The sequence below is a fragment of the Pteropus alecto genome, unplaced genomic scaffold (genome assembly GCF_000325575.1).
Source record: "Pteropus alecto unplaced genomic scaffold, ASM32557v1 scaffold146, whole genome shotgun sequence".
NCBI lineage: Eukaryota > Metazoa > Chordata > Mammalia > Chiroptera > Pteropodidae > Pteropus > Pteropus alecto.
Window position 1 is genome coordinate 25,208,979 of NW_006442107.1, and position 20,374 is coordinate 25,229,352.

Consider the following 20,374-nt stretch of genomic DNA (forward strand, 5'->3'; position numbering starts at 1 on the left):
ATGGCACAGAATGTATATAATGGGTAAGAACAACTTATTACTAAAAAGGGGATCTAATTTCTCAGGTTAATTTTGAGAAATGTTTTGTACACCTTGTTTGGTTTTGTATTTTAAAAGATAACCTAGTAAGTGCTTTCTAAAATTGTCCCCTTGACTCAGATAAGTCCTCCATGTTTCTCTGTATTTTAGACTAGCTCATTGAAGGTGACAGAAAATTCCAAAGATTTAAAATCTCACAAACATTTGAAGCTTAAGTTATTTGTGTGATCATCTACTTGGGAATATTTTGGAGAAAAGGCATAAAAGGAAGTATAGTGTGGTTAAAAACAAACAAACATACTTTGGGTTCAGAAAGAACTGGGTTCGAGTCCTGTTGCTGTCACAGACTAACTGTGTAAATTTAGGTAGTTCCTTAATATCACTGACCTCAGTTTCCTCAGCTATAAAATAGGATAGTGATATCTACCTTACAGGATTGATGTGAAGACTAAGTACGTTAAATGAGAAAACGCAGAAAGTGCCCAATTCAGCAACTGACACATAGACTATGTTTAATAAATGGTAACCAATATTCTTGAAAACATATTAAGATAGGGAAGAAATATCTAAGCCAGGACTCATATTTATAATGTAGGCTACCATCATCTGAACAGTAGTTCTCTATTTCCTTTATCCAGTCTTAGAAAAAACTATTTTTGGAGTAAGGATAAAACTTTTTAAAAAATAGTTTTACACAAATATTGGAAACAAGTTTATTTTAATTTAGAAACAAAACATTCTATATTAAAAGTGGTACTTAAATATTATTTTCAGATAGTTATGTGTATTTAATGTTCCTTCTCTGTGCTAAACTGAGAATGAAGGAAGACACTGAATCAAAGAACATGGCAAAAAAAAATAACTAGAATCAGAAGACCTTGAGAGACAAAGGAAAATTGAAAATGCTAAAAACACTTCATTCCAATTCCTTAAAATATGATTCTTAGTTTCTCTGAAGATCAGACAATAAAATACAAATGTTGTTTAGTTTAAGGCTCAAGGCTGGTCTGCTAAATGAAGCTAAAAATTAATTTTCAGGAAAATTTAATACATTGGCCTTCCCTATATCATACCCAGTAAATTTTATGGGAGAAATTACTCCTCTTTAAGGAAAGGAGTAAAATGTCGCTCTGCTTCTAACTCAGTCACTCACTATAAACCACGTTGAAGCGGAGGCTTGTTGAATACATGTTCTCCAACAAAATGAATTGCAAAGGCTGACCTGTTCGATTAAAATAAAAGGATCAAATTTTCAACGATTTGCAGAAGCTGCATTCCCGGTATAACAAAAAGCATTATTGCCACAAGGGAAATACTTTCAAAATATAAATAACCCTATTTTGGAAGTTCTGATCACTTCTGAATCCAACAAAGAAAACAATGTTGCCTGTAACTTCTGCTGTAATAGAAAGAAAGCAATGTTGAGTTCTCTTTTCTTTTTTTTTTAGGCGAAGCAACCCTTGGTTGGCCTCACAGATTGCAAGGACCTTGTCATTTTAGAATCCCTTATTTTTTCATTTTTTACACCTACAAGCACCTGGTCTTCCTAGGTGGTTTCCCATCCAAGTACTAACCAGGCCCAACCTTGCTTAGCTTCTGAGATCAGACGGGATCAGGCTTGTTCAGGGTAGCATGGCCATAGACAAGTTCTCTTTTCTTGAAGCACTGACTTAGTTGGCTATGTGATGTTCCTAGGATTAGTCACCTAAAGCATGGGTCCCCAACGCCTGGGGTGTGAACTGGTACTAATTCGTGGCCTGTTAGGAACCAGGCGGCACAGCAGGAGGTAAGAGGCAGGTGAGCAAGCGAAGCTTCTGTATTTGTAGCAGCTCCCAAGTGCTAGCATCACCACCTCAGCTTCACCTCAGATCATCAGGCATCAGATTCTCATAGGAGCACCAGTCCGTGGTGCCAGAAAGTTTGGAGACCGCAGACTAAAGTGTTCAATAATTCTTCTCAGTATGTTTTTCTTAGATTGGTCCAAATGTGCAAGGAGTTTCTCCCTGAGGTTGTTCCTTAGAGCTCTATGAAGAGTAGATTTAGAATGAAGTAGGGTTTTTTCCCCCAGAGTTAAGAGTTCCAAATGGTTTGTGCAGCTTGGATGGGGAGATCAGTAAGAAGGCTGTTACAGTCATGACAGGCAACAGCTTGAATCAAGTTGGTGGCAGAGGAGACAGAGAGTATTAGATAGATTAAAGGTATATTTTGGAGGCAGAACCAATAAATTTTGTTAATTATTTACATATAAAAAAATGAGAAGAAAGGAAAATCAAGGATGACCACCAAATTTTTGACTAGAATAATTAGATAGGAGTGGAGTCATTTACAAAGCTGGTGAACTGAGAGGTACGAAAAGAAAAATAAAGGTTAATATTATGTGAGTCTTCTTATACATAAAAAATTTAAAAATGCTTAAAAAAATTAAAGCACCGTCAAGCCTTTGCTTTTGAAAGCATATTCTATTTTTTTTCTTGGTACAGTATGGTTTTGGTGTATTTTTTGCACCTTTTAAATTATTTAATACTTTAAAAGTTCTACAGATAATCTTAATAAATGATAAAATATTTGCTATTCATTACAAGAGATAGTTTATCTTTTGTGAAGATTAGAAAAAATTTAAAACATTCTTTTCAGCCCTTTCCCCAAGTTCCATGATTTTTCAAAGAAATACAATTAATTACATGTTTTTTAAAAAAAAAAATCAATATTTTTTGTCTAATCAGCAAATATTAGTTGGGCAAGCAACGCTTAGCTAACTCATACATTATTCAGTAGATTTTAAAAAATAAACTATAGTAGTTTTTGCTTAGAAAAATAACCATTGTTATACCTACATAAGTCTAAAAAGTTGTTTTTGTTTAAAAAAAAAAACCCACCTCAGGACGAAAACATTTTTTTAAATTCCAAGATTCAATTTAAAAAAAGACAGCATTTTAAAACTAAGTTTAGATGTTCATTTGTTCAAACAAAAGTTAACAGTGACCTCTCGTGTTGATTGAGGGTATCTGTAACTTTGACTATTTTAATCAATTTACCCTACCTACAGATATTGAATGTAGCTTAGAAACGAATGAGAGGGAGACAAATGAAAATGGTCACTGTGGTAGCTATGGTAATCATTGAAAATAGGTGCATAATTTCTGAGACCTGAGAACCCCTCATATGGTTTCAGAAATTGAGAACTGGCATCCTGAAGTAGCTACCTCCTGAGCTGATATGTAAAGGGGAAAAATTACAGGTAACAGGGTGGGAAGAGACAGCAGCATGAGTCAAAGTAGAAAACCAAGTAAGGAATGATATTGTGAGAAAAGTTCAACTGCTCCAGTGTAAAGCAAGGGGCAGTGAATGTCTGAAAGGAAGGCAGGAGAGAGAGGCAAAGTTTAGACCAAGAAGAGTTTGTACTTTCTACATAAAGGAAAGCCTCCCTAGAGACAGCCTTGTGATTCAGATAGAGCTGTGGTAGTATGTGGGGCCCTCTATTTGGGGGAAGGTAGAGACTAAAATCGGATATTATTGTTGTAAATAATGGTAATAGTAAGGAGAAGATGGATTTAATAAATAATTGAAAGATGAAGTCAATAATTGGGCTCAATGGCTTGATTGTATACATAAGGTGAATGACAAAGAAAGACTCAAGGACGTTACCTTCTTTTAGAGATCAGGTAGATTGTATGTTCATCAATTAATACTTTTAAATTATAAGAAAAAGAACATAGTTGGGAAAGATGATTAATTTCATATTGACACTTTCACTTTGAAGTACATGGGAAATAGTGATGTGTCAATGCCAACCAGTAATTGGATATCTGGTTCTTGATGCTTTGAGTGGAGGATTAAGAGATGTGAATTTATTTTTATCAGCCTGGAGATGGTTGCTGAAACAATGAGAGTAGGTAAGATTTTCCAGGAAAGGTATATAGTATAAAATAAGAGCATGGATAGAAAAGGCATCCCTAATGCTTAGTGAAAAAAAAAAAAAAAGAATAATTAGGAGTTGGATTTGGTCAGAATATATTAGAAAGAAAGAATATAGTTCCTTCAATATCAAAGTATAATTCACGGAAAGAATCAGTATTTCAACGGTTGACTTTGAGATCTATCTGTACAAATACTATTATACTATCAAATGAATATATGTTATATTTACTTACTAAATCAACCAGGACTCCTTCAGCAAGAAATAGGAACTTTACATAAACTAGCCTAAGTAAAAGACTTCATTACCATGTAACCTGAAGTCTCAGGAGATGAGCCGATTCCAGGCATGGCTGGATCCAAACACCATGTCTTCAGTGGAGTCTCCCATGTGTAGACAGTACTTTATTATGTGTTGACTTAATCTGCACGCAGAGGCAAAAAAACAACTGTAGGATTGATTTGAATGTAAAATTAATTAACAACTGAGAAAAAACAAACCTCTTTTTCTTTCTATTGTCTTATAATGACCTCTTTAAAAGAACTCTGATTGGCTTGATTTTTGATTATGTGACTGTCGCTTAAACCAATCGCTATATCCAGAGGGATGATATATTCTGAGTGGTCATCCTGGGTTATGGCACACCCCGATAACAGCAAAGACAAAACTATATATGATTAGACAGCCCTCTCGGAATCAAACGGAAAAGTTGTTTCCTCCAGGAACTCACACTTTAGTAATTAAAATAAATAGTTTGGATACAAGGAAGAATGTAATACTAATATATAAGCAAAGGCTATGAAAGCTCAGTGGAAGGAACATGTCCTCATTGGAGAAATCTTCTTAAAAGTCATATTATTTCAGGATGTCCTGTCTGATACTGGTGTCTTTCATTCTGAAGCTAAACACACATCCACTCAGGAGTAAAAAAGCTGACAGAGCATGCAGGGGAAGGTGGAGCAGTTGCAGGCCTGGGCTGCCCCATGCCAGTGAGGAGAGCCAGCAGATAGACAATGTGTATGAACCACAGAAGCACCTGCCCCGGACCATTTTAATAGCTCAACAATAGCTTAACAGCTATTAGAATAACAGAAGAAAGGGTCAGTGTGTTCATCTGGGTCTTTTGAGGAGTAGACACTAAGAGGAGATTAAACATGTAAGGATGCTACTATAAAAAATACTAGTGAGAAAAAATGGGGAGAGAGCTGGAGAAGACTGGTAGAGCCATTACACTGTGATGCAGGTCTGACCCTCAAGTGAAGGAGAGAGGGAAGGAAGATTTGATGGATGGACTGTTTGTCGGTCAAGGAAGATTTGCAAAAGACAATGGAGAGTCCTTGAGTCAAAGTCTGCCATCAGAGGAGTCCTGTGTCTCCCAGGAGTAGTGTTTCCATAGTTCTCTGCCATAGTCATTCATGGCAAGTGTACCCTTGATGCAAATTCAGAAATAGATTTCAGAGCACAGTCTGTATGCATACTTATATTATCATACCTTTCACAACATTGCTCTCCACTGATACATTTCCCCAATTCATCACCAATAAAATATTTAGCAGTTGAGCTACTGTCTTTTGCCATAGACTACCCTTGCTCCATCTGCCAGCAGAATTGCATCTTAATCAGTTGCCAGGTGGTGGGAAAGTCAATTTCAAATCCTTATTTTTCCACCTGTTTCCTCAGACCACTCCTAAATTTACCTGTGTTATTCCAGGTGCCCCCTCAAAGCAGACACTAAGAATGAATTAAATATGAAAGTCTTTTATTTAGGGAAATGCTTCTTATAGAAAATGGAGAGGGGACTGAGGAAAGCTGTGACAGCCATCGCATTACACTGCAAACCTGTGTTAGAGTGAAAGAGAAAAGGAAGAAGGTTAGGTGTCATGTAGTGCAGTCTAAGGAAAGTTCAGGAAGGCCAACAGGGAGTCATCAAGCCAAAGTGATCCATCAAAGGAGTCCTTAGAATCTCTGCCACTCTCAGTGTTCGACTGGCAGCAGCCTATAGGAAGTGTGGCCTCAGCACAACATAGTGATGAGTTCACAGTATAGCAGCTCAGGCCTTCAGTCAATTACACTCTTGGTAGCTGACAGCCTGGGAGGCAATTCTCATGATCACCACAATCAGTGAACTTGAAGAAAGACCATTAGAAATTATACATTCTGAAAAAAGCTAGGGGAAATGATTGCAAATAATGAACACAGCCTCAATAATCTGTAGGGCACTTTAAATGATCTAATGCAAGTATAATTTGAATCACAGAGTGAGAAAAGTAAGAGATGGGACAAAAACAGAACTGAAAAAAAAAAAAGTTGAAATTTCTACAAATTTGTGGAAATAATTGACTTACCTATCCAAGAAGCTCAACAAATTCCAAGCAAAATAAATATAAGAAGATCACTACTAGGTATATTATAGTTCAATTACTAAAATAAAGAGATTATTTTGAAAGTGTCAGAGAAAAACATTTACATACAGAGAAACAGTGATTTATGATGGCATTTCATTATTGAAATATTTCATGAGAAACAATGGATGCCAGAAGACAATGGTAAAACATCTTTAAAGTGCATCTAAAACATTCACCATCATGATCACATGGTAAGCCATAAAACAAGTCTCATGAAAAATCAAAAATATTAAAATTTTACAGAGTATATTCTCTGATCACAATGAAATTAAAGAATAGAAAAAAGAAGTTAAATTGTCCTTATTCATAGATAATATGATTGTTTATTATAGAAACATCAAAGCGAATGTACCAGAAAATTAATAGTTTTAATAGGTGACCTTAACAAGGTCATAGAATATAAGTTTAATATACAAAACTCAATTATATATCTGTTTACTGGCATATGATTGAAAAATGAAAATTTCAAATACCATTTCAAATAGCATAAAAAATATAAACTAAGAATAAATTTACAAAAATTGTGTTAAACTTAGACAGTTATAAATACAAAACACTGGTAAAAGATATTAAAGAAAATCTAAATAAATGGAAAGTTATATCATGGTCATGAATTAGAAGACACTATCTTGTTAAGATTAATAGTCTTCCAAAAATGATCTGTAAATTCAACACAATTTCAACTAAAATCCTAACAGAACTTTTTATGGAAATTGACAAGCAGACTCCGAAAATTTTCTGGAAATACAAAAGACCTAGAGCAACAATCACAAAAAAGGAGAACAAAGCTGGAAGCCATATACTACCTTATCACAAGACTGTTTAAAACGATAGTAATTAAGACAATGTGGTAATGACTGATAAATAAAGAGAACTAAAACTGAAAGTTAAGAAATAGATCCACACTTACATAGTTGATTTGAGACATAGTAACCAAAGTAATTTGATATGGAAAGTGAAATTTTTTCAAAAAATGGTGCTCCACAAATTCTAACTACCTTGGCCTCTCCAAATTCTCATCTCTGTTCAATTCAGTAAGACCTCTGGCATCTGTCTGGGTTCCTGCTGCCTGCATGAAGCCCGGAAACTGTCTCAGGTAACCTGGGACACTCACAGGCTTCACTCAATTGTTTCCTTTCTCAGAGATAATGGTCTGTGCTGCCAGTTGTTTAATGTCTAAACACAGTTGTTAAATACATTTAAAAGTTGTTAAATAAATATACATTTTTCTAATTATGGTAGAAGGTAGATCCAGACCATGTTACCCCATTACAGCTGAAATAGAAGCTAACATGTACTTTTAGAAGAGCTCTCTGACTGCTTTGTGAAGAATAAATTGCCATGGAGCAAAAATGGAAGAAAAGAAAGCAGACTCCATTCAGAAACTATTGCAGCAGTCCAAGTGAGAAATGATGTGCTTAGATTAGTGTAGCAGAAGTGAAAAAAGAGACCAGTTGGCTGCTGAATATATTTTGGAGTACCTGATGATAGATTGGATTTGGAGCAGACAGAAAGGGACAGACATGGACACTAAGAGAAACAGCACAAGTTTTTGGTCTAAAAAACTGCCTGAATGCCATTTACTGAGAAGAGAAGACAGGGGTATGAGAAGATTTAGGGTTTTGGGGGTTAGGGGGCAAAAAGTCTGAAACCGCCATTTTTTTGTCTGAAAGTATAAAAGAAAAAATTCTTATTTTTCTTCCTACAGAAATGGATTTTTAAAATATTTTTTTCATATTGTACATTGTATGTCTCCTCTAGACCATGACCTCTTTGAAGAGAGGATCATTGTCCTATTATTTTTATGTCACATGCAATGCACATAGTAGTCCTTTAATGTGTTTGTGAGAGAGAGAAAGAGACATACACACAAACTGGGGAATTTGTACAGCTTGGTGTCAGAGGTGAAGAGCTGAATGTTCTGGGGTAGAGGAGAAATAATACTGAATCTCTGGGGAAGATCTAGAAAATACTGTGCTATTCTTTCTTGGAAAGCAACTTAGCCCAGTAAGGCTAAAAAATGTGTATTAAATCATAAATACTGTGTGTTTATGTAACCTTATATGAAAATAATCAGAGTAAATGCCTTGTGATTTTGATATCATTTGTTTCCATGAAGAATAAAAATCCTTTGAATTGAAAAACACAAGGGTGAAATGGAGAATGGGCTCAAGTATGTGTCTAGTAACACGTCAACATATCTAAATACACTGCTTAAAAACTAGTCTTTCTCAGCCGAGTGCTGTAGTTTATAACATAGCTCCCACAGAGCTTTTTATGGTCATAAATGGCTTTATTTTTGTAATCTTTAGCTACAATGTTAAAAATGCCAAATAGACTGCTGCATTCTGCGGGGGCAGATGGGCGGAGAAAGGTAACCCTAAATGGCAGTGAAAGGCTCCACTGCCTAAAACTTTAGTTGTATTTGAAAATTTCACTATTAGACTCTCTATTTAGGTTAAAGTATTCTCTTAAAAATAGCCATTAAATTTTTTAAATGTCTTATTGTGTGAGTTAGCACAGTAAATATTTTCTAGCATAGGGAGAAAGTATGCAGAGGTTAAAAGCTGTGGTACTGTAGACCTTCTTTGACTTACCAGCTTGAACAAGAGAGGCTTAACTTCTCTAAGCCTCAATTTATTAATCTATGAAATGAGACTAATAATATCCATTACACTGGGTTGTTGTAAGGATTAAATCAATAATGAATATAAAGTTCCTCTAAAACAGTTCTAGGTACCTTTTGTTAGCTAAGAAAGAGCAGATTATAATGAAATAAGCCCCTGAACAGGTGAGTTTGGATGAGATGGAAGGGTTTGGGAAAGGCCCGAGGCACAAGGAGCTACCATGGAAGAGAAGAAAAGGCCTTGGCTGAGAATGTTAGTGAACAACGGCCATCATGGGGATTCTGAAAGTCATTGGGGATACTCTGGAAGGAGAGTTAGGAAATCATTGCCAATAGAAGACTGGGAGCTGGTGCCAAAATAACCATGGCTACCTGGCAGATTTCCTTAGAACAGATTTAAGTATTTATCTAATCTTAACATAGGGAAAAGACTTCTTAAGCTTGGAAACAATGAAAGAAATCATACGCATGAAGTTAATTGTGTTTGAACTCCAAAACGACAACAAAAAAAACCAAACTAAAAAAAAAAAAAAACCTCGACTTCTGTACCTTAAAAATACTTAAAGAATTTTTAAGTGAATGGAAACTTCATAAACAGAAATTCATTTTAAAGATTCTGCAGAAGGCCTTTCAGGTAAAGATAGTGAGTTTCACACAGGCATCTACTTTTGCTCCTTCTCACAACCCCATTAAAACACAGTGAAGTAATTGTCATAAAGGAAAGGGAGGCAATAGAAGCAAGATTTTGAAGCTGGAAAACAGATGGGGTGATAAATAGCTTAATAAACCACCCAAAAATAGAATCTTAAGTCAGCAGTGGGGAAAACTGGCACCCATTCCAATTTATAGAGTCTCCGGTGGGCTCCAATAGTGGCAGCATGTGGAAGCTGGGAGGTGGGAGTGGGGATAAGCTGAAAATAGGATGCTTAGTTGAGAGTCTATTAAGTAATTGGACCCCAGATCTCCTCCCTACTTGGCAGCTGGGCCACTGATAAGGCCTAGTGAGACCGTGGAGGTTTACTCTCAGGAGAGATTAAAACAGGGGACACCAGGCATGATTAAACATGGGGCATATAATACTGATAACAGAGATGAAGCGAACATCTACATCTGCACCCTGAGACACCTCGGCCACTTCTTAGCAACCAGAAGCCCTGTCCTTAAGAAAGGAAATCAGAAGTTTTCTTTGAGGAATTTAACCAGCCCAATAAAATAGATCTAAACAAACTGACAGTGGAGGTTCCCAGCTACGCACAGTCTGACCAGTTCATCCCATTGTGAAGGTCACATTCAACACCTATCTCCTTCCCCTCAACCCACTACCAGTAGCTTTTTAGTTCCCTACTCTTGAGGGTATTAAAACAACCCAGAACTACCATACGTCTGAGGGAAGTCTCCAATATGAAAGATAGAAACCAAAGAAATAAACAGGAAAAAGTAACTTGGAGGAAACAAACCTTGCAAGAGAAAAAGAATTTTTTTTAAAAAAGAAATGCTGCCTTTAATATCCTGAGAGAGATAAGAAAAGGTTCACCACATGAAACAAGAACAGGATGCTATTTTAAAAGGGGGGAGAGGTCTCTCAAAGGAAAAAAATCTCTAGAAACTAGAAATATGACAGCAAAAATTAAAACTCAATAAAAGGGTTGAAAGAAAAATTAAGGAAGTCTTCCAGAAAAGACAAGCAGATGAAAAATAAGAAAAGCAGATGGAAACATTGGTGGTCCAGCTAGAAGTTCTAAAACCCTAATAGTAGGAGCTCCAGAGATACAGAAGAAAGGAAATGTGTAAGGGAGTGTTCAAAGAAAAGATTCAACAACATTTCTCAGAAATGAAGCACATGAATCTATAGCTTAAAAGAGTCTAGTGAGAGCATAGCACAATGGATAAGAACAGGCCCTCACCAAGGCACATGTGATGGTTAATTTTGTGTTAACTTGGCTGGGTTGCAGGATGTCCGAACAGGATACTTAATCAAACATTATTCTGAATGTTTCTGTAAGAATATTGTAGATGAGATTAACACTTAAATTGGTTGACTTTAAGTAAAGCAGGTTGTCTTCCATAAGGTGGGTGGGCCTCGTCCAATCTGTCAAAGTCCTGAGTGGATTGATGCACAGCCTGGCCCTCCCTCCAAACCTCTTCAACACTCATGAGAATTCCCCTCCCGGCTTCTGCCTTCTTGCCTTCTTTATACTCTGGCTTCTTTTCCCCTCATCCTGAGTCCATCAGACATGTTCAGCTGTGAGAAGAGTTTGACTCCTTTTCCACAGGATCCTTAAGCCTCATTCAAATGTAGAAATATGCTTGGGCACTTGTTTAAACATCCCCAAAATTCCCACTGAAAGCAAATAAAGTCTGAGAGAAGTGTTACCTAACATAAACTAGCCTAGTCTCAATCTCAAATTCCTTCAGCCAAGGTAACTTTATTATACAATAAAATGTATTTTACATAAAGTCCTTATTTTATACTCCTTGTTTCCTAAACTTTGTAACTGTTTTATTTTATTTTTACATTATTATGTTCTGAGATAAATGGTTTTTACCAAGACATTAGTGTTTGTCCAGAAAAAGAAAAGTATGTTCTTTAAAGAGAATTGTCAAATTGAAACAGAAGTATGGAAGTAATGAAATTATTATCATGCTTTCTCTTAAAAACAGCTGGCTATCACATTTAAAAAACCAGGGGCCTCATGACTGTCTCAAAATACACACAGACCTTTGGCATTTATTATACCAGGCAGGACCTACCCCACTATATGGTGCCTGAACTAGTGACACCTATTTAAATAATTTTGAACATGTTCTTCGTACATATGTTAAATAACCAAGATGAAATGCTATTACTATCAAAGATAGCCAAATGAGGAGAGGCAGCCATAAGCAGATGGAACCAGAAAAAGAATTGAAATACTCACTTTCGTTTCGTATTCAAGCTTGTTTTTCAAGTACTTTCCTGCATGAAGGTTAAACTACCACTAGGTGGCAGCACAGTGGCTTTCTGGTGGTCTTCAAACTACACATCTAGTCAGAAGCAGGAAACTGGCTTGAGGACTTCCCCACGAGCCTGTCTAAACTTGGAACTGAGACTCACTCACATGGCCTTCATCCTTCCATCCACTCATCATTCATCTAACAAATATTCATTGCCTTTAAAAAGAACTCTTGATAATGGTACAGTTTAAAATATTATTACCAAAATCATACTTAAAAATAACTGCAGGAGATAAGACAGAAAAGAAACAAATTGAAGCACATTGTTCCTGCACAATTAGTATAAACAGAGAAATCCAAATGTAGGCACTGGCATGTTTTTAAGTACAAGGGATCAAATATTACATTTGACTCAGTGAGGGAGCCTTGAAAGTCACTTCCTGGGCTCAGAAACCCCAAAATGATTTAAGATCAAAGCTTTAGAACTAGAGGAAGGAAACCATCACCCGAGTCAGGAATAAAGTGGTGCTAATGAATTTTGGCTGCTGTTCCTTGTGGATCTAGGCAATTTAATAGAGCTGTCACACAAATAGCTGCTGACAGAGGCAATTTCATACCCAGCTTATCAATTTTTAACTGATATTATTTTTCTTGTACACTATCAGAGAGAACCATTTAGTATACATATTTGCCACTTGTATGTTTCCTTCTTGTTCCGTTGTTTCTAGCCTAAATTTCACCTATATCTGCTGGGAGTTTTCTCTACTAAGAGACCTTTGTATAACTATTCCAAAACTAATGAGAGAAGTGGGTTTGTCTCTCAACTGACTTCTTTAGTTCAAACTGCCTTATATAAACACATCAAAAAGGGCAAAATTTGGCATCTTCTAGTGGTCAAGAGTGTGATTTTTATTCCTTTTGTATGTAGAATAAAATATAATGGCATAAAGTAGACAGTGGCTCCTCCCTCTAAAGCAATGCCTTTTAAACCTTTTAGAATGTGACCCTTAATAAAAAAAATAGGTTTTACTTTGCGGCTGTGCCAGCCCCTGTCCTGCTGGCTCTCAAAGCCACTCCCTGCTGTTCCTCTGCAGATCCTGAGAGGCTGTATTTCTGAGGCTCCAGGTTATGTTCTGTCTAGGTCTCACCCATGCAGGGCCCTGTTATGACACTGGAGGGTAGGAGGAATGGAAAAGCTAGGTTGATTCTCTCCATCTTTCTCTGCCTATAATGCATATTTGACAGTGGCTGAGTTTCTTCTCTGGCTTCAGCTCAGCCAAAAAAAAAAAAAAAAAAAGCCTCCTGTGATTTCAGCTTCTGTTGGAGGATCCCAGCTCTGGGATCCAGCAACACTGCCACTTCCCTTTGTCCTTCCAGTTTAAAGGTAGTAGTAGTTTCTACCGTTGCTGACCTTTGGGTTGCCTCACCTTCCCCTGTTTGGCTTCTCAACTTTGTCAGCATTTATATAACCAGTTTTCTGGATTAAATGCCCTCTGTTAAAAACACACTGACTGACAATGGTTTCTGTTTTCCTGATATGCTAATTTCCTGAAGCCAATGCTTCATTAACAATGTTCCTTTTACTGTGTGCAATGACTCTGATATTTCCTATTTTATTCTATTTCACTTTTTTTCAAATGCCAGTCACAACCCACTAAATGAAGTTCTCAACTCATTGATGGGTTATGTCTCACTAATGGAGATTTGAAAAATACTGCTTTAGAGACTATATTTATTCATTTATTATTTAAATGGGGTTTACTGAGTTATAATTTATGCACAGTAAATTCACTCTTTCAGGTGTACATCATTATAATTTTGACAAATGTAAATAGAATATTTTTATCATCCCCCAAAGTTCCCTTGTTCTCTTACAGTTAGCCACTCCCTCCATTCCTAGCCACAAGTAACCATTGATATATCTTTTGGCCCCTATAGTTTTATCCTATCCAGAATGTCATTTAAATAAAATCATACAGGATGGAGTCTTCTGAATCTTGTTTCTTTCATTTAGCCTAATGCTTTTTAGACTCATTTGTGTTGTTGCATATGTCATTAGTCCATTCCTTTGTATTGCTGAATGATATTCTATCATGTTAAATCTTAGAGACTTTTTTAAAGTCTGAAATGTATATTTTACCTTTGCTGTTTGTTTTCTAACTTGTTAGTCTGAAACCACACAAAACCTCTGTGGTGATCTTAAATGCTGGGTCCAGTGATTGAAGGTGCGGGCGTGGGAGTTCATCACAAAACAGCTTCAAAGATGTTCATGTTAAAAGGCAAGAGAGTAAATAGCTTGAGTTCTGGAGTTTTTCTCAGATTGAATTCTACCTCCAGAATTTATGATCTGGAGCAAATTAAATTACTTAACTTTCCTTAAGTTGTAGTTTCCTCATCTACTAAATGAGACGGTAAAAATGGTACATGTTTCACTGAGTTATTGTAAGGCTAAAATTTAAAAAAAAATTTTTAAACTCATAATATGATGACTGGTCACAGTAAGTACTCAGTAAATTAATGTATGTACTATGAAAGCTGGTATGAATTTAGCTACTTTAAAATGTCAGAAGGAACAACTTTTTTCAAGATCAACTCACTCCCTTTAAGCCCCTCTGGCTCACTTTTGAGTGTCTATGAGCAGTGCCATTGCCAACCAAAGATAAAAAGAGGCCTGATTCAATCTGTGAGATCAGAAAGAAAAGTCTGTGAAACCCCAGTTTGGGGACTCAATTCCTCTAGCACTTAACGTCGTTAAGTTATGTGGTCATTGGACATAATCAACAGACGTGAGGTTGGGGGAGTCTACCTATCTTTCTTGATAATCCCTTCAATTCATATGACTTCAGCTCTCTAAGGCATGTCTTGAAAAGATGCAGGCAGCATGGTGCAGTGGGAAGAACCTTGGATTTTTTTTTTTATTGGGGTGACATTGATCAACAAAATCCAATAAGTTTCAAGCGTACAATTCAACAGTAAGTAAAATATATATTGGATTGTGTGTTCACTGCCCATAGTTAAACTTCTTTCCATCACCGTACATTTGACTCCTTTTACGCCTATCTACCACCCACTTCCCTTCTCTCTGGTAACCACTAGTCCACTATCCATGCTCGTGAGTCTCTGTTTGTCATGATTGTTTGCTGCTTTTGGATTTATATCTCTCATATAAGTGATATCATGTGGTTTTCAACTTTTTCTGTCTGGCTTATTTTGCTTAGCATGGTTACCTCAAGATCCATTCACATTGTCACAAATGGCAGTATTTCATCTCTTTGTATAGCTGAGTAATATTCTATTGTATATATGTACTACATCAAGAACCCTGAATTTAAAGCCAAATTGCTTTGGTATCAACTTGGATCTTACCACTTTTTATTGATGTGCCCTTGAGCAAGTCACTTGGCATTTCTGTTCCCTAGTTTCCTCATCTGAAAATGGATATATAATATGGTTATTTCTCATAAGTCTTCCTGAATCAGCTGTCCTTACAGTGCTTTCAAAATTAACATTTTATTATTATCTTATATAGAAAATATATTCGATCATTTGAATGTAGCCATTCGGATTTTAATTATATGAACTCTCTGTGATGTGATGAGCATGGAGATGATTTCTATGAGAGTATTTGTTATTGCTTCGGTAATAAAGACTGATTGAGTTTAAAAAACACTGTTTTACCCGACCCTGAATGTCAGTGCTTAATACTCACCAGGCATGCACATTCTAACAGCCTTTGTGTTAGTATAATGGACCAGTGAATTCTATTTGCTGCTGGGGATTCAATCATATCCTACAAACAAAGACAGATTGTTTTGAATTAGTTTCTGTTGGGCAAAGATGTTCAATTGTTAAATTACTTAAACTATGTGTGAGTTTTAATCAACTTGAGCCTATTACTTTACAAATAATATGTCTCCGTAGAATGAAATTTTTATTTATAAATTAGGTAACCTAAATTACTGATATATTTATATATACTTAAATCACACTTGCAGCATATGCAGTCATTTTTTAAAAACATTCTGTGGCTTTCAGAAATTCATTAAAATGTCAGTGTCTTTAAAAAAGCAAAAAGTACCATAGCTAAAGCTTAACTGTGTTCTGGGTAGTCACATCTGATAAATTTGTTAAGGTGCCTAAAAATGACTATGCATAATATCTATTCATTCATTCTCTTATAGAATAACTATTATAAACTTGGCATTGTGTTGCCGGGGGAATACAAAGGTAAATAAGAGCAAGACGCTCACAATCTATTTAAGAGATAAGGATACAAAAAATACAATGTGTAATATAATTAAGATATTAATTCATAAATAAATACTTTAGAATCAATTTACTGCCAGCATGTTCCAGATGCTATACTAGCTATTAAGAATAAGACATAAGATTTTACGAGCTTATAGTCTAATAGAGAAGACAGATAAATATAGAAGAAATTACTATAGGATACCTAACCTATCCTTGTGGGATTGCACAGGAAAAGCTCCTTGTAGATGCAATTTTAACTGAGTTCTGAAAAATAACAGGAGTAAGAAGAAGAAGGATGAAGATGTTCTAGGTAGAAAAGCAACTTTTGAAAAGGTACAGAGAGAGATCAAGAAAACTGCAAATCATTTAGTATGTCTGGATTCTTGGGTACATATTAGAAAGTGGCAAGAGATGCAGCTGGGAAGAATACAGGCCAGATAATGAAGGGCTGTGTGTGCTGTTCTAAGCATTCGTATTTTATTCAAACCATTGAAGATTTTTCATCAGAGAATATATACACACACATATGTATGAGCATACACATATACATATATGTGTGTGTATATACATACTTTATTGAGAAATAATACACATACCATTACAGTTTTTAGTATACTCACTGAACTGTGCTATTATCTTTACAATCAGTTTTAGAACATTTCATCACTCCAAAAAGAAACTGTTTACTTGATAGCAGTCACATCCCACCCCACCTTGGCCCCAGCTTTAAAGTACCACTAGACCTGTACCTATAGATTTGCCTTTTCTGGGCATTTCATAGAAATGGAATCATGCAACATGTGGACTTTTATGACTAGATTCATTAACTTAGCTTAATGTTTTCATAGTTTATCCATGTTGTAGCATGTATCAGTATTCATTTTTTTTATTGTTGAATAATATTCTATTTGTTTTACTTTACTATTGCAGCTATAACAATTTAACACTTATATAACTATATAACTAATATATAACTAATAATACTTAGTGTCTTAAAACAATGCAAATTTATTATCTCACAGTTCTTTAGGTCAGTAGTCTGATGTTAGCATCACTGGGCTAAAATTAAGGTGTTGGCAGGGATGCATTTCTTTCTGGAAGTTCTAGAAGAGAACTTCAGTTTCTTTGCCTTTTTCAGCTTTTAGAGGTTTCCTGCATTCCTTGGCTAGTGGTTCCCTTATTCTATCTTTAAAGCCAATGACAGAGGGTGTCCTTCTCACACTGAATAACCCAATGTTTTCTTCTGCCTCCCTCTTCCACTTTAGGGACCCTTGTGATTACACTGGGGCCACATGGATAATCTAGAATCATCTCTCTATTCTAAGGTCAGCTGCTTGGCAATCTGCTGTTTTAATTCCCCATTTGGCATGTAATATAACATAGTCACAGATTCTGAGGATTAGGATTTAGACATATAATGGTTTGGCTATCACCCATCGTAAGAATATACCACATTTATTTATCCATTCATCAGGATATTTAGGTTACATCCACATTTTGGCTATTACGACAGATGTTGCTATGAACATTTGTTGTATAAATTTTTGAGTGGTTGGTCACGTGTTTTCTCTTGAGTATATCCTAGGAGTGGAATTGCTGAGTCATAAGATTTACTTTTCAGGAAGATTATTCTGGCTCAGAGTGGAGAATGGTTACTGAGTGTTATGTGAACATGGAGGGGGAACAAATAATATCTGTTGGTAAAGGCCTCAGAGAGGATGCATTATCTTTTAAAAGTTTGATCTTTTAAAAGATCTGCTTGATCTTTTAAAAGTTACAATGTCATTTGTTGGTTTTCTTTTCAATTGTGAAAGTAACAAATTCATTGTAAAGAATTGTAAAAACATAGAAAAGTCTCTAAAAAATAAAAAATAAAAATCACTTACTATCCCACCACCAGAGAAAATAACTGTTAACATTCTGCAGTATTTTCTTCATGTGTAGGTTTATGAACTGACTTCATATAGTATATATAATTTTGTTGTCAATACTGTCAATCAGCATTATATCATGAGCATTTTCTCAAATCATTAACTATCAAAAACAATAAATGTGGCTCCATAGTATTTCAGAATAAGAAAATACCACCTCTCATTTAATTAGACTCTACCGTAGGATATTTAGGTTTATTTCCAAGTTTCTATTATAGTAGTAATACCATGAGGATAATTTTTGTACTTACATATTTTCTTTCATTTGGCTCTTGAAGAATGAGTAAACTGGGTTTCAAGGAGCCTAGCAAAATAGCAGTCCTTCAAGAACATGCCAGCAGATGCCTTTGTGCACAAATCCTGAAGGCTATAGGAATTAAAGAGTTCAAAAATTAAGACTGGAGTTTTCCTTCCCACATGTAAAATAAAATTTTTGATACAAAATTTTATTCCAGCCATGGTAATAATCTATCATTGTTACTCCTAATGTGAAACTAACAATCTAACAGTGGGCTGACCAAACTTTACTTTTTCTCTCTCAAGAGTTGTTTTCTCTAAGCCAAACATTGCAAGGTTAAAAAAAAAACAAAACCTTTATCATTTATACAACCATACCAATTTATAGATACCACTTTACATTTCCAAACTACAAGATTAGGTCCTTATTAAAAAGAATCTAATACTTCAAGAAAATTATTCCATAAATAACAGATCGGGCACTTTAATACTAGGTACCCTGCCCTCAAAGAGTGCCTGTCCCAATAAGGTTGTAACTTCTGTGTCAGAGACAAGCATGCAGTTACTCTTTATTGCCTTTATTATTTATTATTCACTTCTGTCAAATAAGCAGTTCCTACAATGCTGGTATTTCAAAATATTCTGTTGGACCCTCAAACATTGTTATTACCGTCAGTGTGATATGTGTGAGAATGCAGCCACCGAGTCAAGAAAGGCAATGGAAAGAAAACCAGAGATGATGATGGCAGTGATATAGTATACAGAGTGCAGCTTGCCTTGATGAATTTCGAAGGTAGAAGTGGTTTTAAGTCCAGCATGCTAAAACAGAGATTTTGCGTCTTCAGATATGTGGAAGAAATTTTTAATGTAGCCCCATGATTTTATTTCAGATTTTAAAAGCAGATCTCTTTAGTAAAATTAGAAGTAGTGTTTCATTACGAGTCATGTATAAATAGTAAAATAACTATTTCTTTAGAAGTTGAGAAGCAACCTTTCACCATTTATCATTGGGAGCAGACCCTAAGTTATAGATCCTAAATCTATAAATCAGTAACAAGTATTTAGCAGCATGATTTCTAAAACCATGTTTAAATATTATTTAAATATGAAGCAACCAGTCACTTGTATTGTCACAAAGTTCATAGACCAAATATCTCAATTGTGGAGAGGACTCCTAATCATAGAGACTCTTTGTTTATTTTGAACGCATCTCAATTGCCTTTTGATCTTCTCTAACATTACATCTCCTCAAACTCTTTCTAAATTCTACTAATTTAGTCTTCGCTTTTTCCTTCATGTTTTCAAGTTCCCCCCTATTCTTTCTAAATTATAAAATGCCAAACTGAAATTAAAACAGAATTCCTAATAATATAGTCTAATGTTATCTTAAAACTGTTCCTACATACTCTATGCACCTAATGTTCTGTGAGAAATGTGTTTTCTTTCCTTCTAACACATGCCCATATGTTTTGATTACTAACACTTATGCTACCCCTCCCCAGTGATAACATTGCTCAGATCATTTTTCTAATATGTTGGTGAGGCTGTCACCTGGAATGGAATCGAAGCCTCAAAAAACAAATTATATTGACTTTCCCTTCCTTACAAGACCCAGAAGGAAATTAAACTGCTTTCATGTGGCTTGTATTCAGATGCACTATGGCACAATATGCTGTGTTGCCAACATATTTTCCTCTTTTCCATTTGAATGCATCTAGAAATCTTACTGGGAAAGATAGACAAACTTAAAAAAAAAAAAGACATCAACCTTCAAGCAGTAAATTAAACTTGCAGAATTTTTATATGACTAGAAATAATCTGGCCAAATCTTATGGAGGATGTGTATGTAGCCAAGCATCCTCAAAATTTAACACAACTGCTTTTCATTTTTTCTATGATGACCCAAGAAAAATAGTACAATGCCAAGAAAAATGTCTCATGGTTGAGGTTTTTTCCTAATGATATATTAGAAAAAAAGTGGTATAAAATTTTGGAAAAACAGAACAGTAAAAATTAGAGGTATAATTAATCTCAA

General features: G+C 35.5%; 1 pseudogene; it reads right to left on the minus strand.

Annotated features, from left to right (window-relative positions):
• Window positions 1-1,563: 1,563 nt before the first annotated feature.
• LOC112469310 lies at window positions 1,564-1,683 on the minus strand (annotated as a pseudogene).
• Window positions 1,684-20,374: the final 18,691 nt, after the last annotated feature.